This window comes from Otolemur garnettii, unplaced genomic scaffold (genome assembly GCF_000181295.1).
Source record: "Otolemur garnettii isolate 467f Iridium unplaced genomic scaffold, OtoGar3 scaffold00125, whole genome shotgun sequence".
NCBI lineage: Eukaryota > Metazoa > Chordata > Mammalia > Primates > Galagidae > Otolemur > Otolemur garnettii.
The window spans coordinates 1,152,768-1,175,142 of NW_003852520.1; the positions used below are offsets into that span (position 1 = coordinate 1,152,768).

A 22,375-nucleotide genomic window follows, 5' to 3' on the forward strand; every position below is an offset into this window, starting at 1 on the left:
GCGGGTCCGGGCTGGGGATTTGAACCCGCCACCTTAGGTGTACGTGGCTGGCGCCTTAGCCGGTTGAGCTATAGGCGCCGAGCCAACAGAAGCTTTTAAAAGAAGATAGACTAATAGCCAACACATACATGAAATATGCTCAGCATCACTAAGCATCAGGGAAATGCCCATTAAAACCATGTGGAGAGAGCGCCTGAGCTGGCCACGGCTGCTTGGTGATTCACAGGGGCACAGCCAGCCATGGGAAGGGGACCTGAAGGGAGGGGCAGACACCAGGCTCTGTGGCAGGTGACTAGCTGCCCTTTGTTGTCAGCTGGGATGAGGATGCAGCCACACTCCCACCAGCTGCCTGTGATTGCTCAGCAGTGGAGATGTCTGCCACCTGCGCTCGAGGCCTGCGGGCCACCTCCCACCAGCTCCTGGACTAAGTGGAGCTGTCGCCACCCAAGAAATTGAGGTTGTTGTACAACCACCCAGCAGACCTCAAAACAGCTGTTCTTCTTGATCCCCAATTATGAAATGGGGGTTAGTGTGAGCTAGATTGGCTGAAGTGGCCAGACCTGCAGAGAAACTCAGCGCAGCTCTGCTGTTGTGAGGGTCACAGTTTCGTTGGTTAGGACACTCACTTGTAATTATTCCAAAAAATTGAAGTCTGTTTGCTGTTAATTTCTTCGTGGAGGCAGCAAGAGCCTCTCAGCTTTTTCAAGTTTGGAGATATAACCAAGTACTCAAAGCTAAAGCAAGCAAATAAAAGAGTTCCTGACCACCTGAACAGAGATGTGAACATAACACTGGTACCCAGTTTATCACTGATTAGGATAAGGCGATGCTAACTGCTGCCATGTGGAAGGCACAAAGCAATTAACCGTAACTGGGAGCTGGAGCTTGACTCAACAACAAAAAAAGCAAACTTTCAATAAACAGTTTCTCTTTGCATATGACTGAAAGAACTTCTATGCATTCTTATAGCACTTATAGCACTTCTTATAGCATTTTTCTACCATCCGCCCATAATAAATCATACTTGTTCATATATAACCCCCAGCCTCTTTCTGTTCTAGTTAGCCAAAGTCTGTGTATATAAGAACACACAAATTGGCTCGGCGCCTGTGGCTCAAGCGGCTAAGACGCCAGCCACATACACCGGAGCTGGCGGTTCGAATCCAGCCGGGCCGCCAAACAACAATGATGGCTGCAACCAAAAAATGGCCAGGCGTTGTGACGGGCGCCTGTGTCCCAGCTACTTGGGAGGCTGAGGCAGGAGACTCGCTTGAGCCCAGGAGTTGGAGGTTGCTGTGAGCTGTGATGTCATGGCACTCTACCCAGGGGGATAGCTTGAGGCTCCATCTAAAAAAAAAAAAAAAAAGGAACACACAAATTCAGGGGAGATGAAATAATCTGCCTATTAATAGGTATAACTGAAAGGAAGTATTGCTGAAGAGGGTGAGAAATGGATGGTGGAATGGCTATCAAGATGATCTCAAACTATTTTAAAATATTTTAATTTGCTTTGAAAAATCTTCATTTTTAAATATATTATTTAAAGATCTTTTACAGCCATATAGTTTTAAATATGATCATTGTAAAGATTAATAGAGAAAATGTGTTAACACAGTGCCTGGTCCATGATGAGTATTCAGTTTTGAATCACATTTGGTAATATCATATAGCAGAAAAAGCTCTAGGATCAGACAGACCTGAATTTGAATCCCAGATCTATGACTTATACTCTATAACTTTGGACAAGTTAGGAAAGAGCCTGGCGTAGTACCTGAGACCTGAGTAGGCTTTCTGTGAATGGTCAGGACTTCCGTTCCCTTGATAAGGAGAGCCTGGGCATAGATTACTCCACAGTGGAATAATCACCAGTCTGTTTGATTTGGCCTTCCATGTGGAGTGCTAAGCTTTTTTCTAAAGGTGGTAGTAAAAACAGTCTTCATTAGGATTGTAGTTGAGTGAATCACAAAGCAACTTATTTCAACATTTAAAGAAACAAGTGAAAAAAAGAACTTTTTGACTGAAACTATAACTGATGAAGATTTAGCAATCAGGAGTTGAAAACCCCAAACCTTATGATTTGCCCCTTTACTGTCGTCCATCTTTGAGGAGAAAGGATTAGAGGATTTGGCCTTGGTAAAAGTGAAGAAGTTCCAAAGAATCAAATCATTATCACTTTATTTTCATAAGCCACACTGTTATGTTTGTTTGTTTGGCATGTGTATTTCCTAGGTTAGGCAGTGAGGAAAAACATGCATTATAAAAGGTGACATAAACATAAAACATAAAAAAAGTTTATAAAAATGTATTTGTTGGAAAAAACACACATTGAGATATCACCTAACCCCAGTGAGAGTGGCTTTTATCACAAAGTCCCAAATAATAGATCAGCAGCATGGATGTGGAGAGAGAGGAGCACAGTGTTGCTGGGACTGCAATCTGGGACCATCGCTGTGGAGAGTAGTATGAAGATTCCTCAGAGAACTAAAGTAGACCTACTGTTCAATCAAATAAGCCTATTATGGTGTATTTCCCCCCCCCAAAAAAAAAGTCAGTTTATCAAAAGATACTTGTATTTGAATATTTCTCAAAGTATAGCTCCTAATCATGATTTTTTTCTTCTGGGTAGATACCTAATAATGAGATTGTAGGGTCAAATGGAAAGTCTACATTTACATCTTTGAGGATTCTCCATGCTTCTCTCCAAAAGGGCTGTATTAGTGTGCAATCCCACCAGCAGTGTAGAAGTGTTCCCTTTTCTCCACATCCATACCAGCATCTGGTGTTTTGGGACTTTGTGATGTGGGCTAATCTCGCTGGGGTTAGGGGATATCTCAGAGTGGTTTGATTTGCATTTCTCTGATAATTAAAGACAATGAGCATTTTTTCAGGTGTTTTTTAACCATTCATTTGTCATCCTCAGAGAAGTTTCTGTTCAAATCTCTTGCTTACTTGTAGAGAGGGTTGTTTGCACTTTTCTTATTGTTTAATTTGAGTTCTCTGTAGATTCTAGTTATCAGGACTTTGTCAGATTCATAACATGTAAAAATCTCTCATTCTGGGAGAAGTCTGTTTGCTCTGTTTGTGTTACTCTTAGCTGTGCAAAAACTTTTTAGCTTGATCAAGTCCCAGTTATTTATTTTTGGTGTTGCTGCAATGGGTCTTTATGCAATGGTGTTGCTGCAATGTTGCTTTATGAGTCTTCCTCATAAAGTTTTTTTCCCAGGCCAATATCTTCAAGTGTTTTCCCCACACTGTCTTCTAGAATTTTTATTGTTTCATGTTGTAAATTTAAATCTTTTATCCAACAAGAATCAATTTTTGTCAATGGTGAGAGGAGTGGGCCCAGTTTCAGTCTTCTGCATGTGGATAACCAGTTCTCCCAACACCATATGTTGAATAAGGATTTTTTTCCCCATTGCATGTTTTTGTTAGGCTTATCAAATATTAAATGATGATATGTGGCTGGGTTCATCTCTAGATTCTCTATCCTATTCCATAAATTTGTGTCTCTATTTTTGTGCCAGTACCATGCTGTTTTGATCACTGTAGTCTTGTAATATAACCTGAAGTCTGGCAACATGATGCTTCCAAAATTGTTTTTATTTCTAAGAACTGTATTTGCTATTCAGGATTTTTTTCTAATTCCACATGAGTTGAAGTACTGTTTTTTTCAAGATCCTTAAAGTATGACATTGGTGCTTTGATGAGGACTGTGTTAAATCTATAGATTGCTTTGGGTAGTATGGACATTTTAATGAGGTTGATTCTTCCCAGCCATGAGCATGGTATGTTCTTCCATTTGTTAACCTCTTCACTATTTCCTTTATCAAAGTTTCATAATTCTCTTTATAGAGATCTTTCACATCTTTTGTTAGATATATTCCCAGATATTTTGTCTTCTTTGGTGCTATTGTGAAAGGAATAGAGTCTTTCATTTTGTTCTCAGCTGGATAATTGTTGGCATATTAGAAGGCTACTGATTTGTGGGTATTGATTTTGTAACCTAAGACACTGTTATATTCCTTGATCACTTCTAAGAGCTTTGTAGTTATGTCCCTGGGGTTTTCCAAGCATAAGATCATGTCACCTGCAAAGAGAGAGAGTTTGACCTCCTCTGTCCCCATTTGGATTCCTTTGATCTCCTTCTATTATCTGGTTGCAATGGCAAGGACTTCCAACACTATATTAAATAGCAGTGGAGACAGTGGGCATCCTCATCTGGTTCCAGATTTAAGTGGGAGTGCTTCCGGTTTTACTTCATTCAGTATGATGTTGGCTGTGGGTTTGCTGTAGATAGCCTCTATCAGCTTAAGGAATGTTCCTTCTAAGCCTATTTTCTTGAGTGTTTTTATCATGAAAGGATGCTGGATATTGTCAAAAGTCTTTTCTGCATCAATTGAAAGAATCATATGGTCTTTATTTTTTATTTTACTTATGTGTTATATTACATTTATAGATTTGTGTCTATTGCACAAACCTATGTCTCTGGGTAAAACCCAGTTAATCACATGGTGATCACAATGTGTTGGTGTATTCTATTTGCTAATATCTTTTTTTTTTTTTTGAGACAGAGCCTCAAGCTGTACCCCTGGGTAGAGTGCTGTGGCATCACAGCTCACAGCAACCTCCAACTCCTGGACTCAAGCGAGTCTCCCTCCACCTCCCAAGTAGCTGGGACCACAGGTGCCTGCCACAATGCCCGGCTATTTTTTGGTTGCAGCCATCATTGTTGTTTGGCAGGCCCAGGCTGGATTTGAACCTACCACCTTAGGTATATGTGGCTGGCGCCTTAGCCTCTTGAGCCACAGGGGCCGAGCCTATTTGCTAATATTTTATGGAATATTTTTGCATCAATATTCATTAAAGATATTGGTTTACAGTTTTCTTTTTTGTTGTTGGGTCCTTTCCTGGCTTGGGGATCAGGGTGATATTTGCTTCATAGAATGTTTTGGAGAAGATTCCTTCTTTCTCTATATTTTAAAAAAGTTTATGCCTTATAGGAACTAGCTCCTCTTTAAAGGTTTGATAGAATTCTGGTGTGAAACCATCTGGTCCAGGGCTTTTATTTTCTGGGAGATTTTGTTTAATTGATGCAATTTCAGTACTTGACGTTGGCCTGTTCAAGATTTCTAAATGTTTCTGGCTGAGTTTTGGAAGGGATCGTGCTTCCAGATATTGGTCCATCTCCTCTACATTTTCATATTTCTGAGAATAGAGTTTTTGGTAGTAATCATTGAGGATTTTTTGAATTTCTGTGGTATCTATTATTTCTCCTTTATCATTTCTGACTGACATTAGAGATTTTACTTTTCTTTTTCTGGTTCAGGTGGCCAAAAGTTTATCAATTTTATTAAACTTTTCAAAGAATGAACTTTTTGTTTCAGTGATCTTCTGAGTAATTCTTTTCAATATCATTTAGTTCTACTCTAATTTTGTGTATTTCTTTTCTTCTGCTGGGTTTGGCATTAGATTGTTCTTCTTTTTCAAGTTGCTTGAAATGGCCCATTAGGTTTCTGCCTTGGTCTCTTTCTGTTTTCTTGATGAAGGTATCTAATGCTATAAATTTCCCTCTAAGGACTGCCTTTGCAGTATCCCACAGGTTTTGATAGTCTGTGTCTTCATTATTGTTTTGTTCTAGAAAATTAATGATCTCCTCCTTGATCTAGTCAATGACCCAGCTATCATTGAGTGAATGGTTTTTTAGTTTCCATGATTTTATTTGAATATGAAGATTTCCTTTGCTGTTGAGTTCAACTTTTATTCCATGATGGTCTGAGAAGATATAGGGAATAATTTCTATACTTTTGAATTTGTTGAAGTTGGCCTTGTGGCCTAAGATATGATCAATTTTGGAAGATGATCTGTGGGTTGATGAGAAGAATGTGTATTCAGTTTTGTTAGGATGAAGTGTTCTGTAAACGTCTGTTAAGTCCATTTGTTCTAGGTGCTTGTTTAAGTCCATTATTTCTTTGTTTAGTTTCTGCTTGGAGGATCTGTCCAGTATTGCCGATGGTGTATTAAAATCTCCAACTATTACAGTGTGGGAGATATCATATCATTCAGATCAGTTAGGGTTTGCTTCATATATCGAGGAGCATTCTGATAGGGTGCATAGATGTTAACTATAGAGATCTCTTCATATTGTGTGTTTCCCTTGATCAGTATGAAGTGCCCATCTTTGTCTTGCATTATTTTTGTTAGTTTGAATCCCATAGTATCCAAATATAAGATTGCAACCCCAACTTTTTTCTGCTTTCCATTTGCCTGGAATACCATTGCCCATCTCTCCATCTCTTCACCCTGAGTCTTGTTTTATCTTTTGAAGTAAGGTGAGTTTCTTGTAGGCAATAGATATCTGGCCTGAGTTTTTGTATTCAGTTGGCCATCCCATGCCTCTTTAAAGGATAGTTCAAACCATTCCCATTAATTGAGATAATTAATAGATGTGGCAGAGTTTTGGTCATCTTGTTTTTCAGAAGTTCAGAGCTGAATTTTATGCCTCTCACCATTGTGGAAGGTAGGCTTTGTCCTTTAATTTCTGGGTAGGTTTACTTTGGTGATGTACCCTCCTGTTGATTGTTATGAAGAATGAGTCTGAGTATTTCCTGTAGAGCTGGTCAAGTCATGGCAAATTTCCTCAGCATGTGGATGTCAGTGAAGTATTTGATTTCTCCATCACAAATGAAACTCAGTTTAGCAGGATATATGATCCTGGGCTGGAAATTTGTTTAAGAATGTTGAGGGTTGATGACCATCCTTTTCTGGCTTGAAAAGTTTTGGCTGAAAGATTTGCAGGCATCCTTATACTTTTCCCTTTGTACATAATACTTTTCTTACACCTGGCTGCTTGCAGAAGTTTCTCCTTCATATTATCATTGGCAAAATTAATTACAATGTGTCTAGGAGATGTGATGCTTTGTTTGGATTGAGTCATTCTAGGGTTCTGAAACTATCTACTATCTGAATTTCTGTGTCTCTTGCAATACTTTGGAAATTCTCCACCATAATGTCTTGGAGCAGAGAATTTGTACCTTTGGAACCATCCTTTTCTCCTTCAGGAATCCCTATAATTCAGATTTTTTTTTTTTTTTTAGAAAGATCCCATGACTCTCTCAGGGAATATTCTGTTCTTTTTCTTCATTTATTTGCTTCGTTGAATGCTTGGGATAGTTCAAAAGTCTTGCCTTCTTTACCTGAGATTCTTTCTTCACACTGCTCAACTCTATTTCTGAGGGACTCTGCTGTATTTTGAAGCTCCTCGAATACGTTTTTCAATTCTTTAAGCTCTGCTATATATTTCCTCATTATGTCCATATCCTTGATGACTTTGTCTTTGAATTCATTAATTTCTTGAGACAACTTCTGAACTGATGTTTTGGTTCTGTTTCCATCTTTTACTCCAGTCCTATTATCTTATTTGCCATCCATATTCTAAATTATATTTCTAACATTTCAGACATTTCTCTGTGGATGGGATTCTCTGTTGTATTTTCTTTGACATCCCCAGGAGACACTGAGCTGCCCTGACTTTTCATGTTGCCAGAGTTTTTCAGCTGATTCTTCTTCATGAGTATTTTCAATTTCTTACTCTTTTTCTCTTTTTTAGTATGTTAATTATACTTTTTTAGTTGAATAGGTTGTTTTTCATGAATCCACTCGTCACTGTTGTAGTGCCACTACTGCAGTAACAGACAAGTGGTGAATCCACAGCCCCTGTTTCCAGGGGACCAAGAATCAATAGGCCGCCCAGGGAGCCAATCCCTGGATGGTCAGTGCTGCTGAGGAAGAGAGAGACTTCTGATTGCTTGGCATCCTCGGGGCATGGGGGGCAGTCTCAGGTGCTCCCCCGTAGCAGCATTGGGACTTTGTAAGGGGTTAAAATGTGGAAATTCTCTAGGGGCTCAGTGCGCCGGGAGCGCAGCACCGGAGCGTGGACTAACTGGGGTGGGCAGTTTGCCTGGGAAGTTACCAGCCAGTGGGTGGTGCTCAGTCTCGGCTTGGGGAAGTCTGTGGCCAGGCTTTCAGGTATTACTAACTCCTGTATCTTGCAGAAATCCTGCCATTTCTGGGAAACAGCTCAAAAGGTCACGTACTTAGTTAAAAGTTACGAGGTCATCAAGCCCTACTGGCCTGGGAATCCAAAGCATGAGAAAGACGTGGGGAGAGTGCGCCTGGGCTCCTCCGGGCTGTGCCATGGCCGGGGAGGGGCCCTCCAGTCTCCGGAGTTCCGGTTCCTGTGGGAGCTTGTGACCCACCAGGTGCAGACCCCACGCTGGGTCCCTGGCATATGAGGGAATCTCACGCTTACTTGAAGCAGTGATTTTGGTTTAGTATATCTCGACCCACTGCCGTGCAGGTACGAGAAACTAATTAGTAAACATTTCACGAGTTTAGTAGCCAGGCTTTGGTTCAGGGTCGTTGCTATGAGCGCAGGTTTCCCAGAGCGTTAACTCTGAGGTCATGGTTAATGTTGAATGCGGATGGAAAGTCATAAAGTTAGTGACACGTCCCAAAGTATAGCTAGTTAAATTCTGCTTCTCTCCAGATGGATTCTTGGGATTTATTTAGCAAACATTTACTACTGGCATGCGTTCGCACAGAGGTGAAGAAGTCGGCGTCGCCCCAGCCTGGAGGAGCGGGCAGTCTTGGGGGCGGTGAGTGGGAGGGAAGAGACATCTGGTAACTGCGCTGTGGTGAGCAGGGGCTGTGGGAGTAAGTGACAGAGACACTTCCCACACTGACACCTGAAGGATGGAGAGAAGTCAGCAGGTGAAAGTGGGAGGCAGAGACACCCTGCGCAAGCCTGGAGGTGCAGGAGCTGTTGACCTTGAGGACCAAAAGTTCAGTGAGGCGGGAGAGGAGGGGAGGGGGTGGGATGGGAGGGGATGGGGAGGGGAAGGGAGGGCAGGGGGAGGGGAGGACAGGGGAGGGGAGGGGGAACGGAGGGCAGGGCAGGGCCCCGGACCACCCGCGACATGCCCTGTGAGAGGCTTTGCTCCATCCCAGGGGAGAGGGAATCATCCTAAGGCCTATGCCTGAGAGAAAAAGGACAGATTTATTTTCTTGGCTGTAAATTTTTTGGTAATTTTACAATTAATTTTGCATTACTACAGGGATTTCCTTTAAGAAATATGGCTGCACAGCAATTTTGGAAGAAAAAAATAGTGAGAAAATGCAATCGTACTAAGTAAGCCAAAACACCAGTGATGTATAATAGTAAATGTGTAAAAATAGTAACAGTTCCAAAGAACTCTTGGTGTAACAAATTCTTACTTGAATAGTATAAGTGGGTGAAAGTGTGCATTTAAACCTTAGCGCTGATTTATTTTTACATGTAGAACTTACTAGAGAAAGCCCAGTGGGACACCACACATTCTCCCTTCTCTCTTGCACAAAAAGGAATGTTCTTTTTATCAGCAATTTTAAAGATAAATTCTGTGAATGCCAGACTTACACAGAAACTGATAAATATCAATTATCCATATTTTAAAGAGAAATTTCAGGGCATCTAGGAACAAATACTGAGATTTAGAAATAATTTTAGGGGCTGGCGTGTGCCCTATGTCTGTAATCCCAGCACTCTGGGAAGCCAAGACAGGAAGATCCCTTGAGCTCAGGAGTTCAGAACCAGAGAGCAAAAAGGAGACCTGTCTTTACTAAAAATAGAAAAACTAGCTGGGCATCAATGTGGGCGCCTGTAATCCCAGCTACTTGGGAGGTTGAGGTGGGAGGACTTGAACCCTTGAGTTTGAGGGTGCTGTGAGCTTTGCTGAGGCCATAGCACTCTACCCAGGGTGACAGAGACCTTGTCTCTAAATAAATAAATAGGGTGGCGCCTGTGGCTCAAGGAGTAGGGTGCTGGCCCCATATACCAGGAGTGGCAAGTTCTGCCCAGCCCCAGCCAAAACTGCAAAAGAAAAGGAAACTTGCTCCCATATAAATAAATAAATAAATTTGGAGTATCATAATTATTATGAGTTCTAACCAATTCGATTTTGAGCCGGTACATGACAGCACATGCTGCATGTACAACAGGGAGCATGAGGGGACTTTAATCCTGTCTCACTTTCTAGGTAAAGCTGTTCAGAATGAGCAGAAAGGATAGAAAAATGAAAGAACTACAATTGCTGATTATTGAATACTTTTTCCTACCAGGCACTGTGCTAGGCCCTTCACATAAATGGGGCATTTATGCTACATAAAAACTCCGTGATGAGTGATTTCCATTCTCATTTTCTAGGTGAGAGCTAATAGATTTTATTGATAAAGAAGTCAAAGACTCAAAATTACATCTTTGTAGCTGATGGATTTAGGTCTTTAATCTAAATTCATATAATTCATTTATGTATTCATTCAACAAATATTTATTGAGCTCCTACTGTCTACCAGAACTTTTGTAGAGGTCTAAAAATAGTGAAATCTGGACCTTCCTCATCGGGAACTAAGGCTTCTTAGACTGCCTCACCATGATGAGAAAAGCACTGGAATGGGCTTTGTTCCCAGGCCCGGCTTCCGGGATGCTTGGTAAAGCTGAGGAAGGCTTATCCAGAAATCTGATGCTCGAACAAAGGTTTGGGTGTTGCCAGGCAGAGGAGAGGGTGAGAATCCCAGGGAGGAGGAATAGGAAGTATGTAAAATACTCATGTGGCAGGGGCGTCCCCAGAGGCTGCAGGTGGAGCGAGGACATGGGAGCTGTTAGCCTCGTGTGCCAAGGAGGTAGGACTTCCTGGAACACACAGTGAAAGATAGAGTTCAGTGGCAGTCTCTAAGGTCTCCTGGTCTCTAATGTCCCTTAATTCGTGCTCTCTGGAAAATACAAAGTTTTAGAAGGCTTTTGTCATTGTGGGTTTAAGCAAAACAGATTGTTCAAAGAACAGTGATAAATGGGGAAAGTATTTTGACTCACGTAACTTCTCACTAAAATTGGCAATATTTGTAGTCCCACGGGAACTATGTTTCCTTAGAACATTCTGTCCTCTGTCCTTGGGAAACCTTGTTTTAAAAAAAAAGAAAAAACAGAGGCTATAGAGGAATGTCTGAAGACTAGTCCAGTAATAAGAGTTGTGCTGCCCTGAAGGCTGGCTACTCACCAGCTACTTTCCTGTATTATTTCAAATCCTGGCCCCAACCCTATGAATCAGACAGTATTATCCCCATTTTATAGATGGGGACTGAGGCTTAGGGAGAAAGTGATTAGCCAGACACAAGGAGCCCAGCCAGGATTTCAAACTCAGGTCTCTCCAGATTCAAAGCCCCAGTTCTTCCAGTTTTCAAAAGGTTCTCTAGAGCCTGGAGGCTTCTGTGGAGGTGACCTTGGGTACTTCAGTAGGCCAGGAGACACAAGCCCCAGAGGGACCCCCATTCCTTAAAGCGGAGCCGCTCAGCTTTCACTTTTTACCTTGGGTTTTCATATTCAGTTTTATTGGGAGAGAGACCCCACTACCAATGGTGAGTAGCATGGAACCTACTGCACTGACCCTGGCTCCTCCGCAAGAGAAACAAGCTGAGCAGGTGCCCTGAGCAGGTGAAGTCACAGGGTTCCGGGGAGGCTGCCCAGGATACGAGTCCCTGTCCCTTGGAGTATAGGGTTCTGGTGGAGACGTGCACACGTGGTCAGAGCCTTGTGAAACTGATCGAAGTAAGATTGTATCCTTTAGAAAAAATGGAATATACTGTGTATCAAGCCAGACACTTGGAGCTTGTGTGAGTGACAGGCTGTCTCCTGTGTTGGGTTAGGGAAAAGATCCCACCCTTGACAATGGGCACCGCACACTGTCTTCCTGAGCTCTGGGCAGGCAGCCGCCCTAAGTACCTCAAAATGCTCAGAAACACGTAACCACTGCCACTGGTGTGCCTGCTTCCCCCTCGCCCCTGAGAGTCAGACTTACACAGACCCGACTGAGGGACCAGGTGGAAGGAAAAGGCAGGAGAGTATGGTCCTCAGGAGCTTGGGGTCTTCCAGTGAGCACAGAGACAGGTGCAATGCTGGGACTGCAGGAACCTGTCTGGTTGGTGGGACAGAGTCCCCTCGGCATCCTTAACGTCTGAGACAAGAAGATGGCGGTGCAGCACCAGGGTGCTGAGCCTGCCCAGACCAGCCTCAACTGCTCCTGCGCACCCAGGCCTGGGGGGTGAAGGCACACAAGTGACCGGGTGTTCCTCACCCCCGGGGCCCATGCTATGGGGGGCCCATGCTATGGGGGAAGGCTTTCCCTTGCATGCTGCAGATGGGAATTAAGGGAGGAAAACAAAATCACCTTGTACTTTGGGTAAATTAACAATCCAGGTTGCCAAAACAGCAAGGCTGGCTCGTCAGAGATCCGAACTGTGTCTCCCCTGAGGGACAGACCATGAGCTGGACAATGGTGCGCACGGTCTAGTGACAGGCCATTTAGTTGTATGCTGAAACTCCAGGGAAATAGAGTAAGTGATGGGGTGGAATACTGCCCAGTGTGACAGGGCAGCTCCTAGCATTTGCGTTCTAAAACACTGTATTTAGGTCACCGGTCACGGTGGGAACTTACAGGTCATAGTGACTAATAAGAAAAGAAGTTTAGCAATGACTTTTTTTTTCTCCCTCTTTTTATATAGCCTTATAACAAATTATCATCTGGTAGTCATTTTAAAAATAGGTTTCTGACTGGGCACAGGAGCTCATGCCTGTAATCCTAGCACTTTGAGAGGCCAACACAGTAGGATCGTTTGGGGCCAGGACTTAAAAGACCAACCTGGGCAACATAGCAAGACCCTTTCTATAGAAAGTAAAATAAGGAGGAGGCAGTGTGGCGGTGAGCACCTGTAGTCCTGACTACTTGGAAAGCTGAGGCAGGAGGATTGCTTGAGCCCAGGAATTCAAGGTGATAGTGATCTGTGATCATGCCACACTCTTCAGCCTGGGCAGCAGTGAGACTGTCTCATGAAGAAGACTCATGGTCATGAACACAGATCTGGACCAACACAGGTTGTCCAAATCCTGGATCTGCTGTTGAGTAACTGTGATCCTGAACAAAGTGTGTGCCCTCTCTGGTCCTGTTTCCTCATTTGTAAATTAGAAATAAAAGTATCTACTTCATAGACAACCCGTGGGAGGGCTAAGTCAGTAACTATAAATATGAATTGCTCAGAATGGGACTGGCACGTAGGAAATGCTACTGAAGAGTGTGCTCTGTTATGGCTGTTAATTGGGGCATTTGGTGGCTTTAAAACATGGCGCTGTGGTGTGTGTTTAAAACCCTGAAAGCTGGTGTTTACTGACAGCAAGGAGGAGTTCTGCTTTATCTCACTGAATCTAAACAATACCTGTGAGGTAAATACTAATTTACAGCTTTAGAGAGATGACTTGCCAGCAGTTAAGTAACTTGCCCAGAGCCACAAAGCAGGCACCCAGCAGATGAGGATGAGGCTGGCCTGGTTCCTGCCAGCACACTTTGGGACCTGATAGCATCCAGAACAAACCCTCTTATTTTCTTTTACTTTATTATTTTACTTATTTTAGAGGCAGGGTCTCACTCTGGCACTGAGGCTGGAGAACATGGTGTGATCATCGCAGTTCCCTGCAGCCCTGAGCTCCTGGGCTCAGGTCATACTCCCACTTCTGCCTCCCAAAGTGCTGGGGCCACAGGGTGAGCCACTGGGCCTAGCCTAGGCCCCCTATTTCATGGAAGAGGAGCCTGAGGCCATAGGACAGATTGCTCTCTAGTGAGACTGTGAAGCCCACATTCGGAAACTAGATCTAACACTGAGGCTGTGTTTTTCTATGTAGGATCCAATTGCTTGTGGTATGTTTGACAAAAAAAGCTCAGGATAAATCATCAGATAGCAGCCATTCCATGGCATCTAGCGTACGTGCACTCAGACACTGTGTAACAAATCATCCTTTGGCTTAATTCGCTTATACACTTGACAATGGGAATGAACACAGAAAAACAAGGGATTTTAATCTACTTTTGCATTTACTTTGGAAAGTCTCCCCCATCTCTTTAAAAGATTTAAAAAGCATGCTTAACAGTAATGTACTTTTCGGAAAAGAACAGCCCGTTTTTCTCTTTTTTTGAGACAGAGCCTCAAGCTGTCACCCTGGGTAGAGTGCTGTGGCATCACAGCACACAGCAACCTCCAACTCCTGGGCTCAAGCGAGTCTCCTGCCTCAGCCTCCCAAGTAGCTGGGACCACAGGCGCCCACCACAATGCCTGGCTATTTTTTGGTTGCAGCTGTCATTGTTGTTTGGTGAGCCCGGGCTGAACTCCAACCAGCCACCTTAGGTGTATGTAGCTGGTGCCTTAGCTGCTTGAGCCACAGGTGCCGAGCCCCATTTTTGTCTTTATTGCTTTTTTTTTCTCCAGGTTTTTTTTTTTTTGTGCAGGGCCGGGTTTGAACCCACCACCTCTGGTAAATGGGGCCAATGCCCTGCTCCTTTGAGCCACAGGCACCACTCTCTCTCTCTTTTTACTTAGTGACATCACTGGCCTGCCCAGGTGAGAGCTTTCTATCTATGGAAACAGGTGCACATGGGATATAGGGAGATGTAGACTTAAAGCATCTCTTACAATAGTAAGAAGTAAAATAACAGTCATCTAATTAAGGCCACTGAATTAATTGTGCCCTTAAAATGGTTAAATGACAAATTTTATATTGTGTATGTTTTACCACAGTTTTTTAAAATAACAACATGATATACCAAAAACAATTGAATTGTACACTTTCAATAAACCAGTTATATGATATGTAAATTATATTTCAGGAAAGATGTAAGAAAGACTCATACACTCATCAGTAGAGAACTAACTGGTCAGCTTATGCCAAACCCAGTCAATGGAATATTATACAACTTTTTTTTTTTTTTTAGAGACAGAGTCTCGCTTTGTCACCCTGGGTAGAGTGCTGTGGCATCACAGCTCACAGCAACCTACAGCTCTTGGGCATAGGCGATTCTCTTGTCCAGCCTCCAGAGTAGCTGGGACCATAGGCACCGCCCTATTATACAACTTTTATTAAAAATGAGGTGTTTGCCCAGGGCCAATGTCCAGGACATCCTGTGAAGTAAGCTCCGTGTCCCCTCTCCGCGCCTCTGCACACACTAAGGGCAGGTGTCTGCAGCTCCACATCACCGGATTCGCTCTTGTGAGTGTCGTTACGCAACTCGGCTTCTCGGCTTCTGTACACTGGAGGTTGGTGCGTGTGGAGATACTCGTTGGTTTTAACCGCTTTGTACTATGCTGTGGGGTGATTGTATCATAGCTCATTGAATCATTTACATATAAATGAGTATCTGGGTCATTTGCAGCTTTCAGATATTTCAAATAATGCTGTGAACAAGCACATTAGCTCTGTAATTTCCTAAGGTGGGCGTTGCTAACTCAGCAGGTGTGGGAGACGCTGAGAGCGCGCCCTTCCTAAGACGCTTCCTACACTTCCAGAACCGCAGGACTCGGCATTTCTCTACATCCTAACCAACAATTTTAAATTTTTTCCAAACAACTAGGTTAAGAAAAATCCCCAGGCTTGGCACCTGTGGCTCAAGTGGCTAAGGCGCCAGCCACGTACACCCAAGGTGGTAGGTTCGAATCCAGCCCACCCGCCAAACAACAATGACAGCTGCAACCAAAAAACAGCCAAGTGTTGTGGCGGGCACCTGTGGTCCCAGCTACTTGAGAGGCAGAGGCAGAAACTCACTTGAGCCCAAGAGTTGGAGGTTGCTGTGAGCTGAGATGCCACAGCACTCTACCCAGGGTGACAGCTTGAGGCTCCTGTCTCAAAAAAAAAAAAAAAAAGAAAAATCCCCAGTTTAAATTGCATTTTCATGATTGAAAATCCTGAGTGTGTCTTCACATCTATTCAACACTAAATAAATACCAAGGCCCGGCTCCAGACGCCGGAAGGCAGGGGCCACCTACAGATCCTGCCCCTGGACAGGACATTGACACGTGGATTGGCCGAGTGTATTTCCTCAGGCCATTTGTCTCTGTTTCTAGTTATTCTTGAGCTTTGTTAGATATTTTCTTGGATACTTTTTGTATATATGTAAGTGTGTATATGTACCGATATTTTCATTGATTCTGTGGCTTGTCTTTTAAACTTCAGTGTCTTTGAACTTACAGAAGTTTTTAATTTTTATGAGGTCATTCTTATCAGTCCCTTTCTTTTTGCTTTGATGTTGTCTGTCTCCTTTAAAAAGGCCTCATTACCCCAAGGTCAAAAACATCTCCCATACCTTTTTCACTATTTTTATACCTTCAGTTTTTACAGTTAGCACCTAAACCCACCTGGAATCTATTTGGGGGAGTAGAGTGCTGTATAGATAGATTTCCCATCTTACAATGTATATTTTTGAGTGTTAAAAAAAAAATTTTTTTTTGGTTGTAGTTGTCATTGTTGTTCTTGGTGGGCCCAGGCTGGATTCGAACCCTCCAGCTCCAGTGTATGTGGCTGGTGTCTTAGCCCCTTGAGCTACAGACACCGAGCCAGAGTATTCTTATTTTTTTAAAGTATGTATGACTTTTGTAAGCTGTGAAGATTTTAGAAAGATACTCAGGAAATGGTGGCATGTTCTGGGTGGGGTCCAAGAGTTTACAATTTTAACAGTATCTCAGGAGAAAAGGGAGAATAATGAGGAAAAAAGGCTGGCTCGTGGAGTAGATCTGGGTCATAAGGGCTCTAGATAGGGCCTGGGGCAGAAAGAGGAACCCCACACACACACACTGGCCTTGTCCCAGGAGCTACGGCAACTCAGGAAATATGTGAAATGTTACAGTTTTGCAAGAATCAGAAGACAAACCAGAATCAATAACAGATTAGGTAGGTGCTTTATCTTCGTCATCTAGAACTAATATGAGTTTGAGGCTGGGCACGGTGGCTCATGCCTATAATCCCAGCACTCTGGGAGGCTGAGGAGAGTGGATTGCTTGAGCTCAGGAGTTCAAGACCAGCTGGAGTAGGAGTGAGACCCTATCTCTATTAAAAACAGAAAAGTAAAACAGGCATTGTTGGGGGCACCTGTAGTTCCAGCTACTCAGAGGCTAAGGCAGGAGGATCACCCAGGTGTTTGAGGTTGCTGTGAGCTATGATGCCATGGCACTCTATGAAGGGTGACAAAGTAAAACTCTGTCTCAAAAAAAAATTTTTTTAGAGATAACACTGTATTTAAAAATAATCCAGCCCCGGATAAATGACTGACTTTCTTCTCATTCACCCAGGCTAGCAAATGTTAGTAAAAGTGGACAACTGTAGTGTGTAGGCAAGTTCATTAACACTTTTTAGATTCAAGAAAGAGAATGACGTGTGGCACAGCCAGGAGTAATAAGTGAGCAGCCCTCAGTAGAAAATTCTGTAGAAGGGGAGTGGGAGCTACTGTGGGCTGTGCTGATCCCAAATCAGCACAGCACCTGCTCCCCAGGGCGTTAAACCCCACGTCCGTGTAGTGACCATGTTACACCAACAAGCTTAGAAATGCCAGTTCATTTATCAGATATGTTTGTTTGCTTCTCACATATATTCTTCCAAGTGCTCCTTCACTCCTAAAGTAACTCCATGGAGAGCGTCGTCAGTCCTATTTCACACATGAGGAAACGGAGCCTCCAGAGAATTTTAAGTCAGGTGCTCAGGGGCTGCACATGCAGTAGCAGGTCTGGGATTCGGACCCAAGTTGTCTGGCTTCAGATTAGCATAACTGCTGTACTGCAGCATCCAAATTGGCTATCACAGCAGATGCAACGGTCAGGAAAGAATCATACTCTGAGAAGCCTCACAAGGCAGAGCTGAAAGCCTGTCTCAGGGACAGCCACATGCTCCTCAGTGGCTATCAGGCCACCGGCACCCCTGACTTCTGCTGCAGTGACCGGTCTGTGTTCCTGGCACAGGCTGGCCATGTGGTTAGAAGAGAAACGGAGAAGAGTGTCTTGGGGTCTGAGACGCAGCGCGTCAGTGCAGAGACAGGCTCTGATTGTGCATCTCTCTGGAAAATAGTGGTTCTCAGCTCGGTGTGCAGCCACAGCGGGACACCGCACAGGCCTGGGAGCAGGTGACCTGTGCTTACACAGCAGCGTGTGGCCCCAGACAGGGCAGCACCTGGAGGTGGGCACAGGGGTGTGTCTCAGTGCTTTCTGCACATGTGTGTTCAATTTCTAAAAATCCACAGTGAGCTGTTTGATGTATAGTATTCTGTGTGTGTGTGTTTCACCAAAGAGGTTTGTGGAGGAAGAAGTTGAGACAGAGTCTTTGTTACCCTGGGTAGAGTGCTGTGGCATCACAGCTCACAGCAACCTCAAACTCCTGGGCTCAAGCAATCCTCTTACTTTAGCCTCCCGAGAAGCTGGGACTACGGGCACCCACCACAGTGCCGGACTCCTTTTTCTATTTTTGCTAGGGATGGGGTCTTGCACTGAAGAGTTTTTAATGGTGTGAATTAGAGTCAGATGAGGTGTTTGTGGAAAATGCAAACTCCTGACCTCATGCCTGGAGATTCCTATTCTGGAGTTTGCAATTTTAACAAATACCACAGGTAATTCTGCTGCAGATTGTCCAAAGATACACTTGGAGAAACACAGCAAAGCCACCAACCTACTGTGTTGATGATCTGCTCAGCACTGGGCTTCAGCAGGACTTTATAAGCAGACCAAAAGAATCACTGAGAGTGACTAAATTCTGTCAGACTACCAGACTGTCTAATGACTGTCAGACTGGAGGAAATCAGACTGTCCCATGGCAGAGCAATGTCATCTTGAGAACCACCTAGTGACCATGTTTGATTCCTGCATACCAAGGCATTTTCCCAGCAGTGTACCCTATAAAGGCATTAATGTACACAGTTATGATTTAATAAAAAAATTAAGAGGTTAAAAAAAACAATGCCATAGCATAGAAAACCCCTCGTAAAGATGCTTATCTGACTTTCCCAGTCATCACCAGACAAGGGGTTCTAAGTCATAACGAGCTGCACAAGTCTTTACCCTAAAAACCTTGCCATGGAAGGGGGACTTTCTGGAGGGCAGGTGCCTGGATCCACCCTCTGCCTGAGACACGGCTTGTGCTCTTAGGTCCCTATTAAATGCTTCTTTCTGAAGAATTGGATTTGTCAGCCTGTTTCTTCAGCTACTCCTGAGCTGTTGGAGGTAGGTTTATACAGACAGGCTCACCGGGGAGGAAAAACACATCTTGCCTGTGTCGGCCACGATCATTGTAAATGCATGAAAATGCAAAAACCCTCTATAAAGTGCCTGCCACAGACTTTCTCTGGAGCCTTTCCATGCCTATCATGAGAGATGTTTTAAAACTTTCTGTATTTCAACACAAAGAGAATAAATGCCAGGCTGTATTCTACTAAAGTTTATCTCTGTTAGAGAGAGGTCATCCAGGCAGTGAGGTGGATCAGCTGTAACCCTAGCAACTTTGGAGGCCGGGATGGGAGGATGGATTGAAGTTAGGCATTAAGCCTATCCTGAGCAAGAGTGAGACCCAGTCTCTACCCAAAACAGAAAAACTAGCCAGGCAAGGTGGTGGGCACCTGTAGTCCCAGCTACTCAGGAGGCTGAGGCAGGAGGATTGGTGATCTCAGGAGGTTGAAGAAGCAGTGACCTTCCTAGAGGAAGCCATGGCACTCTAGCCCAAGCGAAAGAGTGAGACTTTGTCTCCAAAAAGCAAAAGATGAAATGAAGAAGTCATCCATATGTTACTGTCACTACGGACGTCCTCCACTCCCCTGCCTCCACCCAAATACAGAAGCCACACTCACACTGCTCCCAGCTTCTCACTGGGCTTTGTCATATCCACCATGACACCTCCTGTGTGTTAAATGGTGTGTTAAATGTTAAATTATCCACGAGCTGACCTTCTGGTTGGTCTTTAAGTGCTCATCTGACTCTGAGTGCTGGTCAGGCTTGTCCCCGTTGCTGTGGTCCTGGAGCTGGTGACTGCTGGCTTGCCGAGCAGTGGGGAGCCTTGGCTGGTCTTGCTGCCTCCCTCCCCTAAGAAGCTGCCTTGTCTTTTCAGCCCAACCGTTCAACAGACTGGGTGCATGAAGGGGTAAGAGGTCTATTAAGGGCCCTGTCCACAAAGTGCTTGGTGACAGTTGGGGTGAATTGAGCCATGTTGTCAGAGAGGGTGAAGGCTGCCACCACGTGCTCCCAGTGGTGGTACAGAGTCGTGATTGTCCTGGCAGGCTTGAGCTGAACCAGAGCTACGTCGATTCATTGTGAGAATTCTCCAAAGTGTCTCTGGAATCGCTCCTTATAATATGCAGACTTGCCTCCAAGGTCCTTTGTCACAGCTAAGGAACAGTAGGCACCTTTCCGAGGCCTGACTTGTATCATGTGTTTATGTGTCTGACACCAGTTTGGGGCTGTGGACGTGGCATCAGGCCCACCCCTTCTGAGAGCATTCTGCCAGTGGGTGCTGTGCTGGTGACCACACTGCCTCATGCTGTCTGTGCAGACAGCAGGGTACAAATCATTGATTACAAATAAACTAACTGCAAACAAGATAAGATATGCTTTAATGGGAAGGTAAACTCAGGTGGCTTATTCATAGCTACACTTCCTCCTGTTCCTTCTCAAATAGACACTTCTCCACCCACAGTGTAAGGTGAGAGCTGATGTGAGATGCAAGCTGGTTACACATTGGTGCAGCTAGAGTTGAGCCTGGAGATTTTCTAAACTGAAAATGTTGAGTGGGGGTGGCCGTGGACAGTCCAGAGCCTTCACATCCACTGTTGCTCCTGCAGACATACTGAGCAAGAGCTGCGGTTACGGGGAGGAGATGGCACTGCTAAACGCCAGTCTTCAGCTTAGGGGAGGCTTGTGATCAGCTGGCTATAAACGCATGACCTCAGAAACAGTTGGGAAACTTACTGACTTCAAAAATAGATCCAGAATTCTTGGTCTTATGTGTGCACAGGCCTCCTTTACAGATAAAATTAACTTTAAATTGGAAGCAGTCTGCGTCCCAAAGCTCCTACAGACAGAAGAGAATCAACAGGTGATGGTCCAGAGAGCACCTGTCATCCCCCAGTCTGGCCCCGCCCTGCTGGAGGAGGTACTTGTTACCAGTGACTTTCTGTTGTGGGGAGTGAAGCTCTTCCTTTGTTTGGGGGGTTGGATGCTTCAGCATCTTTGTCCTAAGAAAAGGAAATATCCTGAGGTTTATCTTACAAGGGTACAAGTGAATCTTTCTAAGAGTAGAATGTGAACGTTTTAAAACAATAACTAAGAAAATGACACGAAGGCTATGTTAACCAGTTTGATGGAAGTGTTTCAGATTGTGTGTGAAAACCCCACACTGTACCCCAGAAGTGCATTAATGTAGTTACCATTCAATTTAAAAAAAAAGAAGAAGAAAACATGGAAATATAAAAAAAAAAAAGAAAAGGAAATATCAATCGCATCTAAGGTAACCTTAGAGAAAACTCAGGAACCCAGTTCAAAGCCCAGCTGTGAAAGGTTCTTCATTGTCTGTAAAATTAGGATGGTAATACTTGCCTTATTTATCTCACATTCAGGATTAAGTGATAAGAGAAAGCGTGTGAAAACACTTTGGAAATTATATACTATATCTATAGTGAGGATGTCATCAAAATGAGTATTTATTATATATTCTTGGGAGGGGGGCAGAGTCTTACTCTGTCACCCTCAGTAGAGTGCCTTGGCATCATAGCTCACAGCAACCTCAAACTTTGGGCTCAAGTGATTCCCTTGCCTCAGCCTCCTGAGTAGCTGGGACCACAGGCACACACCATAACATCCAGCTAGTTTTTCTATTTTGTGTAGAGATGGGGGTCTCACTCTGGCTCAGGCTGGTCTTGAACTCTTGAGCTCAGGCAACCCACCTGCCTCTGCCTCCAGAGTGCCGAGATTATAGATTTGAGCCCCCACACCGGCCTAAAGGTTCATTTTTGAGATTTAAAATATGTCATAATGGTAACACTAGTGAGAAGTCTACCTCTGTTAATCCATCAAATGTCTCAGTTGTAGGTCAAGTTTAGTCCTTGAAGAACCTAATTTTGGCTGCTTCAGAGCTCCTTCAGCTATTAGGAACTCCGTCTGGACTGGAACATGCTGCACTTCAGACTGAAAGCCTTTTAGAGTACAGGCTGAGAAGTAGGGCCCTGACTAAAAGCCTCTCTTCTCCAGAGTAGTCTGTGGGGAAACTGTGTGTGTGTGTGAGTCCATATGTGTGACCTGGGGATGCAGTGTGTGTGTACATATGTGTGCGTGTGTGACCTGGGGAATGGAGGGTATGTGTGTGCATGTGTGACCTGGGGAATGGAGGATATGTGTGTGCAGGTGTGTACATGTGTGTGCATGTGTGACCTGGGGATGGAGTGTGTGTGTACATATGTGTGCATGTGTGACCTGGGGAATGGAGGGTATGTGTGTGCATGTGTGA

At 44.0% G+C, this 22,375-nt stretch overlaps 1 protein-coding gene and 1 pseudogene across 1 annotated transcript in view; both read left to right on the forward strand.

The window, feature by feature from the left end:
* CPM (carboxypeptidase M) overlaps positions 1 to 22,375 on the forward strand; it is an 89,498-nt gene that overhangs the window by 20,138 nt on the left and 46,985 nt on the right. The window lies entirely within an intron of this gene.
* Positions 254 to 751, forward strand: LOC105887795 (annotated as a pseudogene).